The following is a 20,299-nucleotide window of genomic DNA, read 5'->3' as shown; positions in this document are numbered from 1 at the left end:
TGACAGCTACAAGAAATAAAGCTGCAATTCTGAGTTATAAAGTCAATTACGAGATATAACATTGCAATTGTGAGATATGAAGTCAATTATGAGAAAGTCAAATTATGAAAATTAGTTGCAATTCTGTATATATACAGTCCTGAATATGAGATACATTGCTAAATTGCTATTATGAGCTATGGAATAACAATTACAATAAATAAGGCAGCAATTGTGAGCTGTGAAGTAAGAATTAGGAGAAAAAAAATTATTGTGAGCAATTGTGCGCTTTGAAGTGTCAAATCTGAGATATAAACGCAATTATAAAAAATGAGGTTGCATTTTGAGATTAAAAACATCAATTATGAGATATAAAGTTGCAATTGTGAATTATGAAGAAATAAGAGAAACAAAGTAGCAATTCAGAGATATAAAGTCAATTATGAGATATAATGTTGCAATTGTGAACTAAGAAGTCACAATTATGAGAAATAACTGCATATGTGACAGTTATAAGAAATAAAGCCAATTAAGTCTATTATGAAATATAAAGCCGATTATGAGAAATAGTATGAACATTTGTTGCAATTCTGAGATATACAGTCCCAATTATGAGATATATTGCAAGGTTGCCATTGTGAAGCAACACTTATGAGAAATAAAGTTACAATTGTGAGCTAGGAAGTGACAATTATGAGATATAAAGTTGGAATTCTAAGATATAAACACAATTATGAGAAATAAGGTTGCATTTTGAGATATAAAATCAAATATGATATATAAAGTTGCAATTGTGAACTATAAAATAACATGATTAACAAAGTTGCAATTCTGAGATATAAATTTGCAATTATGAACTAAGAAGTCACAGTTAGTGGAATAAAGTTGAAATTGTGAGCTAAAAAGTCATTTTGATCTATAGTCAATTATGAGAAATAAAGTTGCATTTTTGAGATATAGTCTCAATTCCGAGGAAAATAGTTGTAATTCTAAGATATAAAGTCAATATTACAAGAAATAAAGTTGCGATTTTGAGATATAAAAACAGAGTGTGAGGTATAAAGTCAAAGTAATAAATGTGACAACTTGCCCCAGTCTCCCCTATATGAGCTCCCCTACATTTGCTTTTGTCCAGATCTGACACGTGCTCCACGGGTCCTTTGAAAATACTTGAGGTCAGGATTTACATGCAGTGATCTTGTCCTAGATGAGCAAAAAGACGCACCTTCGATCCTGAGCTCAAGAAAGCTCTGGTATGTGATCTTCTAGAGGGCGACGCTTGTTGTTTGTGGAGGCCCGACCTTATGGCTAAACATAATTAGAGAGGATTAGCAGTGAAACAGCCTCGTCTCATTATCGCTCCGCCGCATGTCTATCTCACCCAGGTTTGAATTACGCTCGACCAAGGGGCCCTGAAACTCCCTCTGAAAACGTTTGATCTTCAAAGGGCCCTCCATGTCACCAAAATCCCAAAGCAGATTTGGTCTCCTTCTGCATCCGCTTCCTGGCTGAGGTCGCTGTTGGAGGTAAACCATAAATTCACCAATGTGACAGTTATTAATAATAGAATTGGTGAGCGTGCCGTGTGTGTGTGTGTGTATATATATATATATATATATGTGTGTGTGTGTGTGTGTGTGTGCAACTGTGCCGTAATGAATGGAGAACACTAAAGTGCTGATTTCCTTTTCTCTTTCTTGTGTTTTACGCAGTGAAGACTATCGATTAAGGCTTAAAGGGGACATTGATTTTACCTTTGTGTCCTCCCTGTTTGACTCCCTCAAACTCTAACTGCACCTCTTTACTCGTTCATATCTCTCTCTTTTGCTCTCCCTCGCTCTATTTCTTTCACTCTCTCTCTCTCTCTCTCTCTGTGGAAATCCTTCTGACATATTTCTGGCCTCTTATCTGTTGCCTCCAGTTGGCTTTGCCTGGTCGGCAGCCAGTGAGGAGGTGACCTGTTAGAGGAGCCTTTATGATTCACCAAACATATCCTCCCTAGAGATCTCATTTCTCTTTCTAAAAGCGAAAAAAAAAAAAGGTTTAGGTTGTCATCGCCCATCTGTAAAATATATCCTTCACATCACTTTTGGACTGAATATCTGTTAAATTTTCCATTCTTTCCAGGAATATGTTCGAAGAAAGAAAGTGACCCAAAGGAGAAGTTAAGGGCCGGGTGTTCATATGGATTTAATAATTCTGTTGGGCGGTAAATCGTGGGTTTCTGCAATTAACCTCTGTTTTTACCCTCTGTGTAATTTCCGATTTCCCAGACAGAGCTGTCCCATATGTGTCATCGCAGGAACATGGTAGCTCTCCAAATTCACTTTATTTTGAAATGTATCTTGCCAACCACTTGCCAAACATTTTATCAGAATGTTACAGTGTCTTGAAATTTGGCGATTTAATTGTACTTAAATGAAAGGTCACTTATTTAATTGCTTTGCTCTGTTGCTACTTCCTGCTCCTGTTTTCTTTTTTAATATTTACAAATTAATAATAACTTTAAATGTCAGGAATGTAGATAAATAACTTTCACAAGCATAAACTAATGAAACTATAAAAAAACAATTATTTTATTTTTGTTCAGTTTTCTATGTGTAAAATGAATACAATGTATTTAATTATTATTATAAAGCTAGTAGTAAAAATAAAATAAGGCATATAAAATATGATCATTAATTCAGTTCCAATGCATGGAAACACAAAAAATCTGATCAAATGTTAATCAAATGTATACTTTGAATGCAATGTGTTATTGTTTTAACACTGGTCTTTAAGTTATTTTACTAGGTCTTTGAAATGCACTGCTTTTTTAATATCCAAATGAGATGAACCTGCAGTGAGTTTTATTTTAGCTGTCAAACATTTGATTGATGACTATATAAGAAAATCATTCTAATATTCATAGGGTAGCAGAAAGTTTCTTTGAAAATTGCAGTTGATATACAGAACGTGTAGGCAGGGTAATGGAATTGAAAATAACGGAAATAAGACGGGTTTTAAAAGTTAAACTTTTTTTTTGTCTTGACACAGCATTCTAAACATACGGCGAGACACAAAAGCCACAAGTCCGATAGTTAAATACTTCAGTTTAGCACATGTTGTTTACATAGAAGAACGCCGGAAAAGCAGCGCAGTGAACATTTTCTGTTTGAACAGTCCTCGATATTGATTGTCCAGTGAGATGAAAGCGAACTCTTCATAGAGATCGTATGCCGTGAAAGCGCATCAGAATTTGATGCCTGAGAGGCTGGAAAAGTCCGTGAGGAATCAGGAATGGCCAGGCACTGACTGTATAACATGATGAAAACAGCGGGAATCTTCACCTCTCAAAATGTCAAAAAATACGATTATGGGCTACAAAAGATGTCTAAGGTATCCTCAAAACTTTGTTTTGTACCGGCAGCCAATGGTCATCATCAAATGCCCATTTCAATTTCAATGGTACCGTTGCAATTTGCTTATGCAGCTATTTATTGTATATCATTTAAATTAAAGATGGTCCATAGTGCCTGTGAGGCGTTTGAAAAACAACATAGTGAAGTTGGTCGCTCCAAGCCATAATAATGTATCACCAAATCTTTATAGGTCAATAGACCATTAATTTTCAGTCCTGCAGTTGCTGGCTGCTGACCCACGCAGAAAAAAACACAAGCTCTCACCTCACGATTAGACTTCTATTAAACCTGCTTCTATGTAGTTATCTGATCAGGTTTATGCTTTTCACACCAGTGATTGAGATTAATTTTGCTTGCTATGCTGGCAATACATTTTTTCTCCCTTTTTAATATGAAGAAAGTCCAGTTGATTTAGTGAATATTTTGAATTTTTTTTTGGATGGTTTATTTAAATGAACCTGTAGAGAACAATTGAACGAGTGCCTGTACATATACTTTTGATGCATTTTTTTTGCAGTAAAATAACATATTACAATCAACTATCAGATTTAGTTAAAATCTTTTACCATAATATTGAAAAACCTATATTTTAAGTTACAATATTGCCAGTTACTTTATATAGTTCCAAATAAGGAAGAACTGGTATTGCATGTCTCCGAAAAACACCCAATGGGTTTCATTCCTGAATGGAACGACTGGTGCATCCGAAATCTGAATTGGTGATACATTTGTATTTTAAGATATTTTGCAACCGTTAAAAAGATAGTTCTATATAGTATGAATTAAATTCAGATGTACTAAATCTGGCTATTGTCATGTGACTTACCAGCGTCAGTTAGGTCCCTTCACTGCCATTGGCAAATCCTCTCCCGTGGCCTCATGTGATAGTAAAGTGTCCATCAAATGCACATTTCAGAATTGTAATCAGTTTTTTGAATACTATGAATTCGAACATACTACTCTTTTAGCTTACTGTTTATTGCATACTATATAGTAGGGACAACCTGATCTCACAGCAATTCTTACATATTTTATGAGGTGGCTAATTCGTACAAATTTGTACGACCTGGCTCATACGAATTTGTACATTTTGTGAAAAAACATACGCATTTTACGAGGTGGCAAGTTAATTGGAATTGGTAAAAAATGACCATCCTTAACCCCACCCCTAAACCTACCCCTTACAGAAAACATACAAAATTGTGCGAGTGAGGTCGTACAAATTTGTACGAATACAGTATGTATTTTACGAGGTGGCTAATTCATATAAATTTCATAAAACGCGTATGAATTGGTCATGAGATCTGGTCGGAAAGTATTCGATTTCTGACACAGCAAGTGTTTTTGAACGAATCAGTTGAGTTCAGTAACTCAAGTTTCATTCAGTAAATGCTTCAGTGACACTTTGCTTTGAACAAATTGGTTGAATGAATCATTTGATGACTCATTCATAATGCCAATCACTTACTACCCCCTACTGGCATAATGATGCAAGTAATAGAAACACGGTTACAGTGAATCAAATTTGTCCCTGCTCCTTAAAGGTGCACTAAGCGATTTTTGCCAAACAATGTTGTTATTTGAAAGCACCAAAACAAACACGCCATACCCCAACAGGACCTCACCCTTATTTTGAACTCTCCGCCCCACACGTACATACGCAACCATGGCAACGACGATCGCGGAAACAAGTGAAGATGACACACAAGCATATTCAAACAAAAGCCTACACGGATAAGTTATGTGAAACAAAGCAAAATCAATGTTACTCACCAATCAAAAAGAAACAATGCAACCTCGGCGTCTGATTCGAGTTCTTCCCACTCCTTGTGTTTCTCGCCACCATTGGAAAGCTCCTCCGATATTTATGCGGGTCCTACCTCTTGTCTGATCATAACCCTTCTTTTTAATGTTTTGTTTCTCTGATATTTTCCTCTTTTTTTATCTGCCATCTCTCTCTATCTATAGTCGATCTGTTAATATCAGTCTTGTGCACTCAAATTGAGTGCTCTCTTCTATCCTTACAAGACACGCCCCCTTACTGCTGATTGGCTACAAGTGTATTTTGGGACTCGGTCCAACACTGTGGTCAAAAGCGTTTTAATACGTTTTAATAAGCGTTCAAAAATCACTTAGTGCACCTTTAAGTGGTTCACCCAGGTCTATTATTCAAAGTGCTATTGGATAAACTCAACACAGATAGCATGAAATCTTTGGGAAGGGTGCTTCATTTGTTCATTCATTCATTCGGTCAGTCTTTTGTCAGGGTGGATTAGAAGGAAACCTAAAATGGATGAACCCTTAATTAACTCTGGTTCCTCCTTAAGAAGCACCTTAAGATTCACTCCGACACAGAACAGATATTCAACACTGCCCTCTTAACATTTGCTGGTAGCCATGACCAATAGTGGAGACATTCACAACCCATAATTGTGCTATTATTAACCACCTTCCAGATCTACATGTCATTGAAAACATATCTTTTGTATTTTTCTCTGTTTAAGAAAAGCCATTACAATCTCAGAAAATGCACCTGGGGAGAATTTGAGTGTTCCTTTCAGCCACATTTTCTGAAAGAGCAGTCCTCCACCTTGTCCTAATCAACAGCTTCTATGAAACAGAGCCACTGCAGCCAGGAATGAATACGCTGTTCTTTCTGTGGGTGCTCTCAAGGTACGACGATATTGGTTACATTCTGGGATAAGTCTTCAAAACCAGCAATTAAATTTTAATCCATAACAAAGACGTCCTCGCTGAATAAATCAGGAGCTGGGTAATTGACTTGAGAGTTGGAGAAGTGGATGCCAACGGTTTGAGGCGATCTCATTGGCTGATGGCAGCACAGTTGGAGAGATAAGAGAAGTGGTTAGCAGGCCCTGCAGTCAGAGCCCGCAGGCACGCAATGCACCGCCGTTGTCGGAGATAATGAAATGTGACTTATCTGACTGACGGCTAGTTAGACGACGAATACAATTTCAATATTGATTGAGAAGAAGAACAAAACAGGGAAAACGGAATAGAAGTCACAAAGAAAGCTGTACAATACACTGTGTACCTGAAGGTGAAGTTTGTAAGATTTTTAATGTAAAAATACATTCTCTAAATATGGTTTATTGATCATTGACTTCTATAAGTATGCCATTCATGGGTTTACCTCCCCCAAAAGTGTAAACACTGAGTCTGCAGGCACCACCAAATCAGTCCACTCAGATCTGTCAATCATTTCAGCTCGACCTATAGTGAGAGTTTGGCACATGGCTACTGTAGCAGATTGAGCTAGGTGACAAAAATGTTATGCATTAACTCGCCGTCTTCTATGTATTTGCTCCTACAACTCCTACTACTACTAAAAATGGCATAAAATAGTACATATAGAATATACATATTTCCGTCAGTGATTTGTATTTATACTAGTGCTGTCAAACGATTAATCGCGACTAATCGCATCCAAAATAAAAGTTTTTGTTTACATAATATGTGTGTGTACTGTGTATATTTATTATGTATACATAAATATACACAAATACAGTATACATTTTGAAAATATATACATGAATTTACATGTATATATTTATATGAATATAACATATGTTATAAATATATTTAATGTATAAACATAACATATTTTTCTTAAATATATAGCCTACATGCATGTGTTTGTATTTATATATGCATAGCAAATATACACAGTACACACATATATACAGGATACAGTATATTACGTAAACAAAATTTTTTTATTTTGGATGCGATTAATCGCGATTAATCGTTTGACAGCTCTAATTTATACGTACATATTTTAGTATTGACACTATGTAAAATTTATCATCTTTCCCCCACTCCTCCTCAGCGGCTTTTAGGAAACAGTCAAAGAGAGAAACACCGTGGCAGGTGTTGATTTAAATGTATGCCCATTTCCTACCTTATTTGTTAATGAGAATCATCCTTCTTCTATCCTTTGTTTATCCATATTATAAATATAAAATGTATATATAGTGAAACATTTAATGGTACTATTAATTTTTTTTTATTAAGTAAAACTTGTACTTTTTACAAATGTAAAATTTTGCAAATATAAAATTAAATGTTTTAGTACATTTTATTAATTATTAGTTTGGTATTATTATTATTATTATTAGTAGTAGTAGTATACCTATATTAATAGTTTAAATACAGATGGAAATAATAAAAAAGTAATTTGCACTATTTGTTTGTTACGTTCAATTAATGAAATGCAGTGTTTTACTCATTAACTGATATGTATGATAAAAATAACACAGAACGGAATGAACTGGTAATTGTCAAATTAGTCACATGTATTAGTTTTAATCGAATTACTTAGATATGCAATAAAATCAACCAAATTCAATGACCTCATATTGTACATAGCAGTGTCTATCCAAACAGAAAATATGTATTTGTGCTCGAAGCATATGAATGCCTATAAATACTGTAGCATTTGGACCAATCAGACACACAATTTTGCATTTGATTTAACAAACCAATTAGTTATTAGATTAACAAATAGCCACATCTCTCTAATTAATTAATAGAAAAACCTTTCTTTGAATGAACACACATATCTTTAGGTCACTGTGTATGTTATTACTGTTCTTGTATGTTCTTGTGTATTGTATCCTGTTTTATGCATGCTTATGATAGAACACTAGTTAATATTAACTCACTTATACTATGTTTGGTCTCTATCAATTCGTCTTCAGGTGATTATGAGAGTGTATATTATATGTCGATACCTATGCAACATATAAATGTTCTAAGAATCTTTAATAGTTTGTATATCAACTTCCAATCCAGTTCATATGCAAATTACCATGCATGGAGACAAAGAGTTGTAAACTTTCCCTCCAAAACTTCAAGTCACCATAGGTTCTTTGACTCCCCAGGGGTGTGGCCTCTATAGTAGATAAAGCTCTAACTTCTGCCACGCCCCTGTAGTCTGCGGCTCTGTTAGATCCTAAGAGCATGAGGAGGATGTGAGCTACAATGCTTCTGGACCCTTAAGTTTTGCGCCAGGCCTTGCGGCCTTGACTTTCCATTCAAACAAAGCTCCTCAGCAGATCTCTTTCTTAGCTCTTTTTCACTTTCTACCTGGGAAGAACATTTCTACCTCAGAACATCTTTGGAATTCATCACTCTTCAACCCGGAGAAACGTGATCGGGAGTCCAAAACCTTGAAACCATTAAGATTTTCATCTGAGACTGCTTTCCGGACACTCGTCACAACCAAGGCAATGCAAGTATAACATTTAACTAAACTAGTTAGTTAGACTAGTTTTGTTAGACTAGTTTCCGTTAGTGTTTAGTTAATAAAAGTTGTGTGCACAAATTACATGAGTTCCTGATTCTGCCTTGCAAATTAATGTCCCTTTACGATTTTTGATCCTTACTACATGCTCTAATGTATTGATACTTAGGAAAGTATTTTTTGTGGCCAAGAACATATCCTTTCTTAGAGTTGATATTAATTTACACTCAATGTTCGCTGGACTAACAGATTAGATGAAGGCAATTTAATTCTGTGACGGTTATTACTGTCAGCCGATATAAATAATTGTAAGTAATCATAATTAATTGTAATTATTTATATGCAATTCCCTTTTAAGAAAAGTTGCTACAATACTAATAGGTTCACATTAAATTCCCATGCTGTTTTCCCAAATCTACTCAGCCCCATCCATTAAAATTAAAGCAATTAATACTAAAACAAACCAATACTGTAAAACCTACAGTACAATTAATGATACTGAAAGCCTATTTATTTTAAAGGGAAGCTTTGGACAGAATTTCATTTGAAAAAAGACTTGCATGCAAGTTTGATATCAGTATTTGACTTTGATTTTATAGTTTTTGCTGGCTAGTTTTTGTTTATTAAGTGCTTCTGCTTGGACAGTTTTTTGCAAGATGACTAAGCATCACATTAGCTTATTATTGTAATAGATGACTCAGTATGTGGATCCCACTGCAGTGACATTGACATTTTGGAGTGCGTTTAGCATTATGTGTAATATGCTTATCTGCACATCCCCTCCCAGCTAATTTAAAGATGTGCTGAACCTCTGACAAGACGCTATTCAAGGCCTTGTCGAAATTTTACCCTTGTACTTTGTCTTAAATGAAATACACTGCTGACACTGCGTGTTTCTTTCATCAGGTATATTTGAAGGCTTCCCTATCATATTCCCATAAGTTAAAATCACCTCAAGGGACATGCATTTACTTTCAAAATATGTTGATTCAGGTTCATTTTCATCATAAATCATATTAATATCTACAAAGAAACTTAATATACCTTCATGCAAGTCAATGGTGTCATGCGATAAAATCTATGTACTGTATGCACTTTCTTATTGTTTAACGTGAAAATGTACTGGTGTATTGCAGCGCTTAGTGGTTTCTTGGTGGCTTTCTGCTGCTCATACACATTATGGAGCAGCGTTGTCTCATGGGATATCATATTATGGACATTGATCTTTTTGTGAGGAGGGCTCTTGACAGCAGGAGGTGGCAAAACCCTCTGGGAAATATTATCCTCTGCTCCTGACATCACAGCGTTGACAGTTTGCATTAGCATCACTGCTGGCGTCGTGTGTAGGCAGCACAATGTGTAAGGAAGTGAAGTCATGTGCTCAAATCATTAATTCTAGGGATTTTCAGAGTATATAAATATAAATATAAGTGTGTGTGTGTGTGTGTGTGTGTGTGTGTGTACTAATGTATGAACAATCCAAAGTACTAGATATAATTGTTAACTGTATCTTGCATAACTCTAAAATCTCTCTCTATAGAAAATCATATTTTTACTACTTAATAAAGAATGATTTTTTTAAAACTGAAATGCTCAGTGTTTATAAAAGTTAGTATTTTTAAATTAATTATTAATTTTAATAATTATATATATGCAGTGATTTTTTACAGCTAAAAGTACTAACTATAATATTAATATTACATATAAAATCTGTATATTATGAAACATACTGCATCTTTGTAATTTGTTACCTTTACAGTAATAAAAACATTAATTTTATTTTATATATTAGCCTTTATATAATTTTTATTTTATTAATATTTATGTGTAGTGAATCTTGTACTGCTAACTGTACAAACTGTAACAAACTATAATAATTACTAACTATAATAATTTATAAAAAGTGCTAACTATAGTAATAATAATAATAATAATATATATATATATATATGAGTAGTGCTGTCAAACGATTAATCGCGATTAATTGCATCCAAAATAAAAGTTTTTGTTTACATAGTATATGTATGTGTGCTGTGTATATTTATTATGTAAATATTAATATACACACATGCATGTATATATTTCAGAAAAATATGTTATGTTTATATATTAAATATATTTATTTATAAAATATAATTATATGAATATAAATATATTTATACATAATAAATATACACAGAACACACACATATATTTTGCAAAAAAACTTTTTATTTTGTATATATATTAATATTAATAATTATAATTAACTACTTAGCTGTAATTATTAATATATATTGATTACTTAGCTGTAAGTATTGAATGTTAAGTTTAGTTTCTGTAAGTATGAAATGTTAAGTTTAATTCATAAGTATTAATTTTGCATCCTTATTATATAACAGATATATACTTTCTGAGTGTAATCATCCTCTTCTGAAGCACCAAACAAATAATGTGTAATTTCAGGGCCGCAGAATGGAATTGGGTCACTGCACTCGGGATGTATTTGGGCAGTAGTGTATCAAAATGGCATTACAAATTACTAAACGCCTCCAAGTGTGGTGAAATGATGGTCAGGATCATTTTCTTCTTGTAAACAGCCTAGAAATGCTCAGCGAACACTGAGGTGGATGTAAGGCAGCATCCGCATGTGAGAGGCGTTCATAAATCTCTGATTTTTTTCCCCCCACTGGCATCTCTCTTTGGTTCCTCTTAATTTAAAGTTTGATGAATGCCCTCATCCCCTTCATCCTTCCTTTTGCTGTGAGTGGGAAAACAATTAGTTTTGTCCACTAATGAATCAAGACCGCCATGAATTCATTTTCATAAAAAGCAAATATGTTGTGGCAGGGGGCAGCAGGTCAAAGCCCACACAACAGATGCTTCAAATTAATGAGCTCTTTCATAACGACCACAACAGCCTCTACAAAAAAGGGATGTCACCTTTATCCGTATTTATTTGTTGGAGATTTATTTATTTTTTAATTTGGAGGTGTTTTTCATGTGTAATCAGTTTATCTATCATTTTGGAGCTTATTAAATCTGTGACTTTTATCTGATTTCATAACACACATTTTAATTCGTTTTTTAATGTTTTTTCTGTACTTTGGATCAAATAAATGTAGGCTTGGTGAACAAAAGAGACTTATTTTAAAAAAACAAAACAAACAAAAAAAAACATAAAAAATCTCACTGTTCAAAAGCTTTTGACTGGGAATGTAAGTGGGAGTTTAAGTTTTACATTTTTGCATTAGTTGTTATATTTTAAAACTCTCTTTTGGCTGTCATGGATCACTGATATCCACTAGCACTTCATCACAGCTAATATTCCCAAGATTTGGCAGGAGGCGTCGTACAGGCGGATGAGAGTGACCGCAGACAGTTTGTTGCCTGATAAAAGTCATTTTGGAACAACGCCACATCTGTGATTGAATCTGCAGGCCTTGGGTTTAACACTCTCAACAGGAGGGAAATCTTGCCAGCCGACACAGATTTACAAACGCGTCCGCTAATGTTTTGCTTCTTGCACACTTAAATGACACAGGGTCTCATACACAATCAAGCAAGATTCAAGACGCCTGCATTTTCCTTTTTTTTTATGTAAATATAAAAAACAACTTACAATTCAAAACTATTTACAATTCAAACTTCATGAACATGCACACAAAATTAAATTAAAGGTTTGAGATTGGGAAGATTTTTCAGTATTTCTGAAGTCCCCTTTGGTTATCATGGTAAAAACTTTAACATTAAAAAAGTGTGTATTGTGTCTATTTATGTATATGCATGTATGTATATATATATATATATATATATATATATATATATATATATATATATAACATACTATTCATTTTATATACAGTATATAGAGTGTAAGTATATATATATATATATATATATATATATATATATATATATACAAACACACATATATGTGTATTTATATATACATAATAAATAAACACAGCACACACACACATATATTAGGTAAACACAAACCTTTATTTTGGATGTGATTAATCGCGACTAATCGATTGACACCCATAATATTTTAATATATTTTAAAATGTAATTTATTACTGGGATGCAAAGCTAAGTTTTCAGCATCATTACTCCAGTATTCAGTGTCACATGATCCTTCAGAAATCATACTAATATACCGATTTGCTCCTTAAGAAACATGTCTGATTATTATCAATATTGAACACAGTTGTGGTATTTAATATTTTAAAGGAAACCATCATACATTTTTTTTTTCTGAGAATTCTTTTATGAACAGAAATTTTGATAGAAAGTAATTTATTTGAAATATAAATCTTTTTGTAACTTAAATGTCTTTACTGTCCCTTTTGATACATTTAAAGCATCTAATGAATAAAAGTAGCCAATTAATTTCTTTAAAAAAATATATATGGTACAACCCCAAACAATGGAACCATATTGTGTGTGTATATTATTATAACCATATTAGCATAATTATTATTATTATTATTAAATGATCTAAAGATTGAGGCAAAATTCAGATAAACATCATTTCATGTGTTAGAGCAGGGAACTTGCACAAAGTCTCAATGTGGATCTGTTGTCTTGACATCTTTGTAATGAAGCCAATTCTCATTCATTAGTGACTGAACACTTCAAAGGAAATTAAAGAGGGGCACGCTTTGTCTTTAGATGGATCAAGCCCATTAGGGGCGTCTTATGAAAGAGTCCATCAAGCCATAAAACTGTTAGGCGTCAATCTAAAGATCTCACGTGCCCTATACTGTGTCTTGTTACGATGGCGAGCAAGACAGGGGCTTTTAGTACGGCTGTCATCCAATTCCCTCCATAGAAAAATTATTCATACAACATGCTTGCATTCAAAGTTGACATAAATGATTTTGCGTAACCCACTAATTGAGTGACTCACCAGCTGCCATTAGAGCGAAGAATAGAAAGGTAAGTAGTATAATGAAAAAAGGACACATGGGGACATGTAATGAAGAAGGCCTGATTAGGAAGGACAGGTGGAAAAGACAACATTATCCATACAGCAGCTTGTCCTGCTCATCACTCTTTGGCTTTTTAATGTTCTTTTAAATTAATTTAGTGTTAATAAATTAATGAATCAGTTTTGAACATGTAATTTCAGTAGCCTAAGTGATTTAATGATTCACTCATAGTTATTTGTTTCAGTGAATGTATCAGTGTTGTTGACCAATTTGGTTCAGTGAGTGATTCAGTGAACCAAATCAGATGTTTATTTCCTGAATTAATCCTTTAATTGTGTTTACCAAATGCATCGTAAATCATAAACATAGTAAACTAAGTTGGTCATAGCTCCATTGATGACAATGGTTCTACGATCAACTTAGGCTTACAATGTGTTTGGGAAAAGCAGCCCATGTTTATTGAATGAATCAGTTCGGTGAGTGATTCAGTCAACTAATCACCTTTATATCCTGAATGAATCTGTGTTTATTGGACGAATTGGTATAGTGAGTGATTCAGTGACCCAATCACATTTATTTCCTGAATTAATTTGTGTTTATTGATTGGCTCAGGTTAGTGAGTCATTCAGTGACCCAATCATTTGTCTATTTCCTGAATGAATATGTGTTTATTGAACGAATTAGGTTAGTGATTTATCCAGTGGCCCAATCACGAGTCTATGTCCTGAATTAACCTGTTTTTATTTAACAAATCTGTTCAATGAGTGATTCAGTGACTTAATCACTTGTTTCTTTCCTGAATTTTTTGAACAAATTAGTTCAGTGAGTGATTCCGTGACCCAATCAAATGGCTATTTCCTGAATGAATCCATGTGTATTGAATGAATCGGTTCAGTGAGTGATTCAGTGACCCAATCACTTGTTTATTGCCTGAATTAATCTGTGTTTAATGAGTCGGTTCAGTGAAAGAATTAATGATGTACTTAACTGAAAGTGTGGCTTGTCAAAAAACAAAAAAACTGATGAGAAAGCGCTATTTAATCAGATCAACAGTGTTGTGGTGGCAGGGTTTTTGGCACATTAATTAGCTTAGCCTCACTTGGTTTCATTTGTTGTGGAGAAAAAATAAACAGCAATTAATGCAAGAGCCATAAAACAAGCGTGAAAGAGATATGAAGCAATAATATATGCTTTGATGCAGGGCTTCTGAGAGCATTCTGGTTCTTTCATGTGTTATGGAGTATTAAAGCAGGGTTTTCTCAAGCAGGTATTTCATTATTGTTTCTAATCAGCCCGACTGCAGACCCTAATATTGTCAATGTTTTTCAGAGACCAGAGAAACAATGGCCACAAAAAGGAGCGTGGAAGAGGGAATTGAGAATTTGGCTTTATATCCCACAGTGATTACGTTTTCTTGAAATTCAAAAATTATTACATTGCTTTCCAGGCAGCATTGCATTGATATTTCTCAAAATGGTTTGGGGTTTGTTCTAAGCACATAATAAACTTATAATGCATTCTGAATTGTTTATAAAACCTAGTCCAGACTTCTTTGATTCACATGAATGTCTGAATGAACCAATTCACTAAAATAATTCTGTTTCAAACAAAAGAGTTTGGCAAGCTATATTGAGGCTAAACTATTTTAGTAAATCAGTTAATTCAGATGGTTCACAAGTGAAAAACGATTCACTAAAATGATTCAAAGATTACATAATTCCCTGTCACGGCCATGGCGAGAACTTGAAAGACACTAGGCGTCCAATTATAGGATCACAACGACAAGCTCATTCACATGCATCTCAATAAGGGTGATATTTTACATCTTCCATTATCAAAGAACGCTTTAACCCTCTTAAATCTCTTTTAAGCGCCAGAAATCTGTCTGATCTTTGATAGCACCTTGTTCATACCTAATAAATACTAATGAACTTCTCTTATTTCTTTCACTCCTCTACAATATTTTAAATTCACTTACATCTCCCAAGATCAAGGTGGGGTGCAAACCACAACAAAAATGAGAATGGCTTATGGTGGGAGAGAAATCCAGTTTTAATGGGCTATATTTTGAGATATAGCTGAAAGAATCCATTTGGAGTGAAGCCATAAGACGACGCACCATCAGGATAAGATCCGACTGGGGACCCCTTTCGGCCGGCGATCTGGAGAAAGATATTGATTATCCTTTTGGCCTAAATGATGCACTGGATATTTGCCGTCCCTTTGCGCCTGTGAAATACGCTCCTTGGGTCACCACACGTGTGTGGCGCATTTATCCGTGTTGTCGATGCTTGTTTGCTATTTATCTGAAGGTGTGAGACAGACTGAGATTGAGCCTTGGTGGATGCAGCTCTTGCAAAGAGGACAAATGTTTGTTTCTGTAGTAATGAACTCCTTGGAAAGTGATTCTATTTTTTTCCGAAGTCTGTGGCATAAACTGTGGTGTAAATCATGTTTGAAGAAAAAAATATATATATATATATGTATATATATATATATATATATATATATATATATATATATATATATATATATATATATATATATATATATATTCACAAACATATATACACTAAAGTTCTCAAGTCCTCATGAAGGCTGCCTTTATTTGATCAAAAATACAGTAAAAACAGTCTTATTGTGGTGAAATTATATTACAAAAAATAACAGTTTCCTATTTTAATATACTTTAAAATATAATTTATTCCTGTGTTGCAAAGCTGAATTTTCAGCATCATTACAGTGTCACATGATCCTGCACAAATCATTTGGATATGCTGATTTGTTATCATTGATGAAAACAGTAAGTAAATAAATAAATAAATATGAACCTGTGATAATTTTTTTTCAGGATTTTAAGCGAATACAAAGTTTCACAGAACAGCATGTATTCACAAATTGAATTCTTTACTATCACTTTTTATCAATTTAATAAATTATTCCTGAATACTTGTACTGAATACTTTTTTAATGTTAAAGTTTTTACTGTATTTTTGATCAAACAGATGCAGCCATGATAACCAAAGGGGACTTCAGAAATGCTGAAAAATATATGTATATATATATATATATATATATATATATATATATATATATATATATATATATATATATATATATATGTGGAATAAAATAAAAATATACTGACCTCAAGCTTTTGAACAACAGACTTTTGAATCTAATGTACAGTTACATTAGATTTTCTTGGTTACACAAATACATTTATAATGTTACAAAAGATTTAAATTTCAAATAAATGTTATTCTTACTTTTTTACTGTATTTTTGATCAAATAAATGGCCTCCCCCCAGTCCCATCTCTGACACCAACCCGACAAGCATCAACGTTGTCAAGTCCCCAACGGATGACAAGCCAATCCATCTTCACCCCATGGCAGCCCTTTAAAACAAGCCCTGCCATCATTCTCTGCCCTCCGCCAAGGAGAATGAAGATGGGGACACTGATACATTTCATACATGCTGTCGACAAATTACCGCCAGATGTTGACTGTAAAACTTCACCTTTCCGTTAATGTAAAAAACCTTCAACAAAAAGGTGACACAATCACCAAACTTTCAAACTATGCCACATATGATGTTATACATTACAGTGATATCGTTTTTAAATATTAAAGAAAGTAATATTAAGTGGATAATGTAAATTAATTAGCACGTTGCAGTAAGTGTTGTTTTGTTCCCGAAAGTTTCTGTTCGAACAAATCGGTTGAATGAATAATTCAATGACTCACTCACAGTCATTTGATTCATTCAAGAATTATTCTTTAATTCCGGAATTATTCAGCATTATATATATATATATATATATATATATATATACACACACACACACACACACACACACACACATGTATATATACATATATACTTTGCAACCCAAGTTTTTGATCAACTTCCAAATATACAGTTCTTCACAGTGGCCCAAAACATGAATGTTGAATGAGTATCGACGTTCCTCTATGAATATTTAAGCGACGACACAAAGACAGCCCACGCTGCTGCCATTGTACAAAAATCCGGTGTCCACCGTCCACATTGCTCATTAAAATGAGATTTAACAGGGATTTTCATTTTCAGTAACAAATGTATTCATGGATAGCCCATCAGTCATTGTCAAAAGTAATCTCATTTTCCTCGTGCGAGGGAGACAGACGCACAAGGAGGAGAGCGACAGCTTTTTTTTTTCGGCCAAGAGGGAGGGGTGCTGGATATTGTCCACCTCCTGCCGTCTTTTCACTTCCTGTCACACAGGAATGGGTGGAAACCCACTGTTACCAGAGCGCTTCAAAGCGCTTATAAATTTCCATATTTCCCATCCTGACACAAAAACAAGTGATATTATTTACAAAAATAGAGGTTAAAAAAAGAAAAGGGTTGTTGTGTGCTGTGTGGAAATAAGATGAGGAATTAGCAAATGAATGCTACAGTGGCCCTATGCATGTTACCTACACTGTGACAGTTTGTTATCTTTGGCTAAACAGCTGTGTGTGGTGTCGAAGCCCTCACGCCCCCTCCACACACAGAATCCAAAATTAACTTTTGGCCAAACCTAACGAATGGCAAGTGGATTGGGAAAATTTACAGGCAGTAAATATATCGTTCCAGCCATTAAATTGAAATCCATTTTAATTTTAATAATAAGAAAAGTAACATGTTAAAGTGCATTTGTTTTCAAATATATATTAATATTATTATTAATAATAGTAATAATACATATAATTAATCGATTCATTTGAATTAATACTTAATTACGCTACATGCAATAATTAACTACAAAATAAAACAATATTATACATAATTTAATTGTGTTATATATAAAACTATAATAGTATCTAAAATAATTAAAATAACTCTGCATGGTTATATTCAATGTCTTATATAATGTGTCATAACAATTGTGTTATATAATTAACTATCTGTACCTGTATAGTCACAGGTCCAGCTGTCATTATGTTTTTCCTCTACATAAATATCTCATTAAATATAATGGAGTATGGAAAGTCTGCGGTATTGTGTTAAATAATTAACCTTATATTCAAGAGATGTTTTTAGTAGGTGGTTTGTATGTGCTTGAAATTGTTCAGATCAGTAAGGGTCAGACTATAATCATCACAATGCAGTTTAAAACTATTTTATGCTACAGTTTCTTACAGGCCAACTAACATGTATTTACTCACCAAATCTAGTTTTACAGACTTTTCAGTGTTTAGTTTTGCGGCCTGCTTTAATGCACAAACACACGTTGATGTTCAAAGATCGTTTTGGTTTATTGTCTTGCTAACCGCTGTTATTAAAATTCTCTTTAAACTCCTATATTATCACTCTCTGCAGTCGGTGTGGAGTAGAAAATGATTTACCATCTGTTTTTTGCACTTGTATCAAGACATAAACATCTCGTTTTCAGCATGTACGACAGGCTCCTTTCCTCGAGTAGGGTAATTGGAGAGGTTACGTTACGCAATTTAAGATTTAACGTAAAGTCACGCATGTCAAGTACATGATATGGGTGCGTTTTCACGAGCAGATTTACACGTGTTCGTTTTATCTGTAAAAACACAAGTGCCAGGAGAGATTAAGAGACGGCAAATGTGAACCCACACACCGCCGAACCCCTGCGATCTGCCAAGATCTTACCGCGGGAAAACAACATCTGAGTCCTCTCTGAAAAATCATCGTTGATGTGCTAAATCTGTGATAAACAGGAAAACTGTTGCATTTTGGTGCATTTGGAGGTAATTGATACCTGAAAGCTAAGAGGCTTTAGACTGTGCGACATTAAACCACATTTTACTGCTCAACAGTGAGTTTGATTCTCACACAAAGTTATCATACACTAGACGCAAAAAGCTTCCAAAAGGAGGTTTTCGTTGGCCATTTTTGGTTCCCAAAGAACCTTTCACTTAAGGAGCTCTTAAAAGAGCCACATTTATCTAAGTGTGAAGAACCTTTAATGATCTAAAGAAAGTTTTTCCAGTATAAATAACTTTTTGTGGAATTAAAAGATTCCATGGATGTTAAAGTTTCTTCATCGAACCATGGAGAACCATTGTGGAAACTATATTGTGTTTTATGTTCCCAAAAGAACCTTTCACTTAAGAGTTCTTAAAAGAATCATGTTTTACACTCATAAGAATAAAGCTCCCAAAAGCAATAGGTTTCCAAAAGGTTTACTTTGGTCATTTTAGGTTCCCCAGAGAATAGTTCAATAGTTCACAGTCAATAGTTCTTAAAAGAATCACAATTTAAAGAACATTTTAATAACCTAAAGCACCTTTTGTGGAATGTTAAGATTCCATGGATCTTAAATGCTCTTCATGGAAACATAGACAGAGAACCATTGGGGAACCAGGTTCCCCAAAGTACCTTTCACTTAACAGTTCTCAAATGAATCACGGTTTTCTTACACTGTTAAAAATAAAGCTTCCAAAAGTGGAGTTTCATAGCAGTGCTGTAGAAGAACCATTTTTTGGTTCTTTGGTCACTTTAGGTTCCATAGAAGAACCACTATTTTTTTAGTGCGACGGACATTTTAATAATCTAAAGAACGTTTTGTGGAATGGTAAGTTTCCAGAAATGTTAAAGCTTCTTCATGGAACCATAAATGGAGAACCATTTTAGGTTCTTCTTAAAATAACCATGTTTTTCTTACACTCTTAAAAATAAAGTTTCCAAAAATGGGGTTTCATAGCAGTGCTGTAGAATAACCATTTTTTGGTTCCA

The sequence above is a fragment of the Barbus barbus genome (assembly GCF_936440315.1).
Source record: "Barbus barbus genome assembly, chromosome: 50".
NCBI classification, from domain to species: Eukaryota; Metazoa; Chordata; class Actinopteri; order Cypriniformes; family Cyprinidae; genus Barbus; species Barbus barbus.
Note: the sequence above shows the minus strand (reverse complement) of the source record.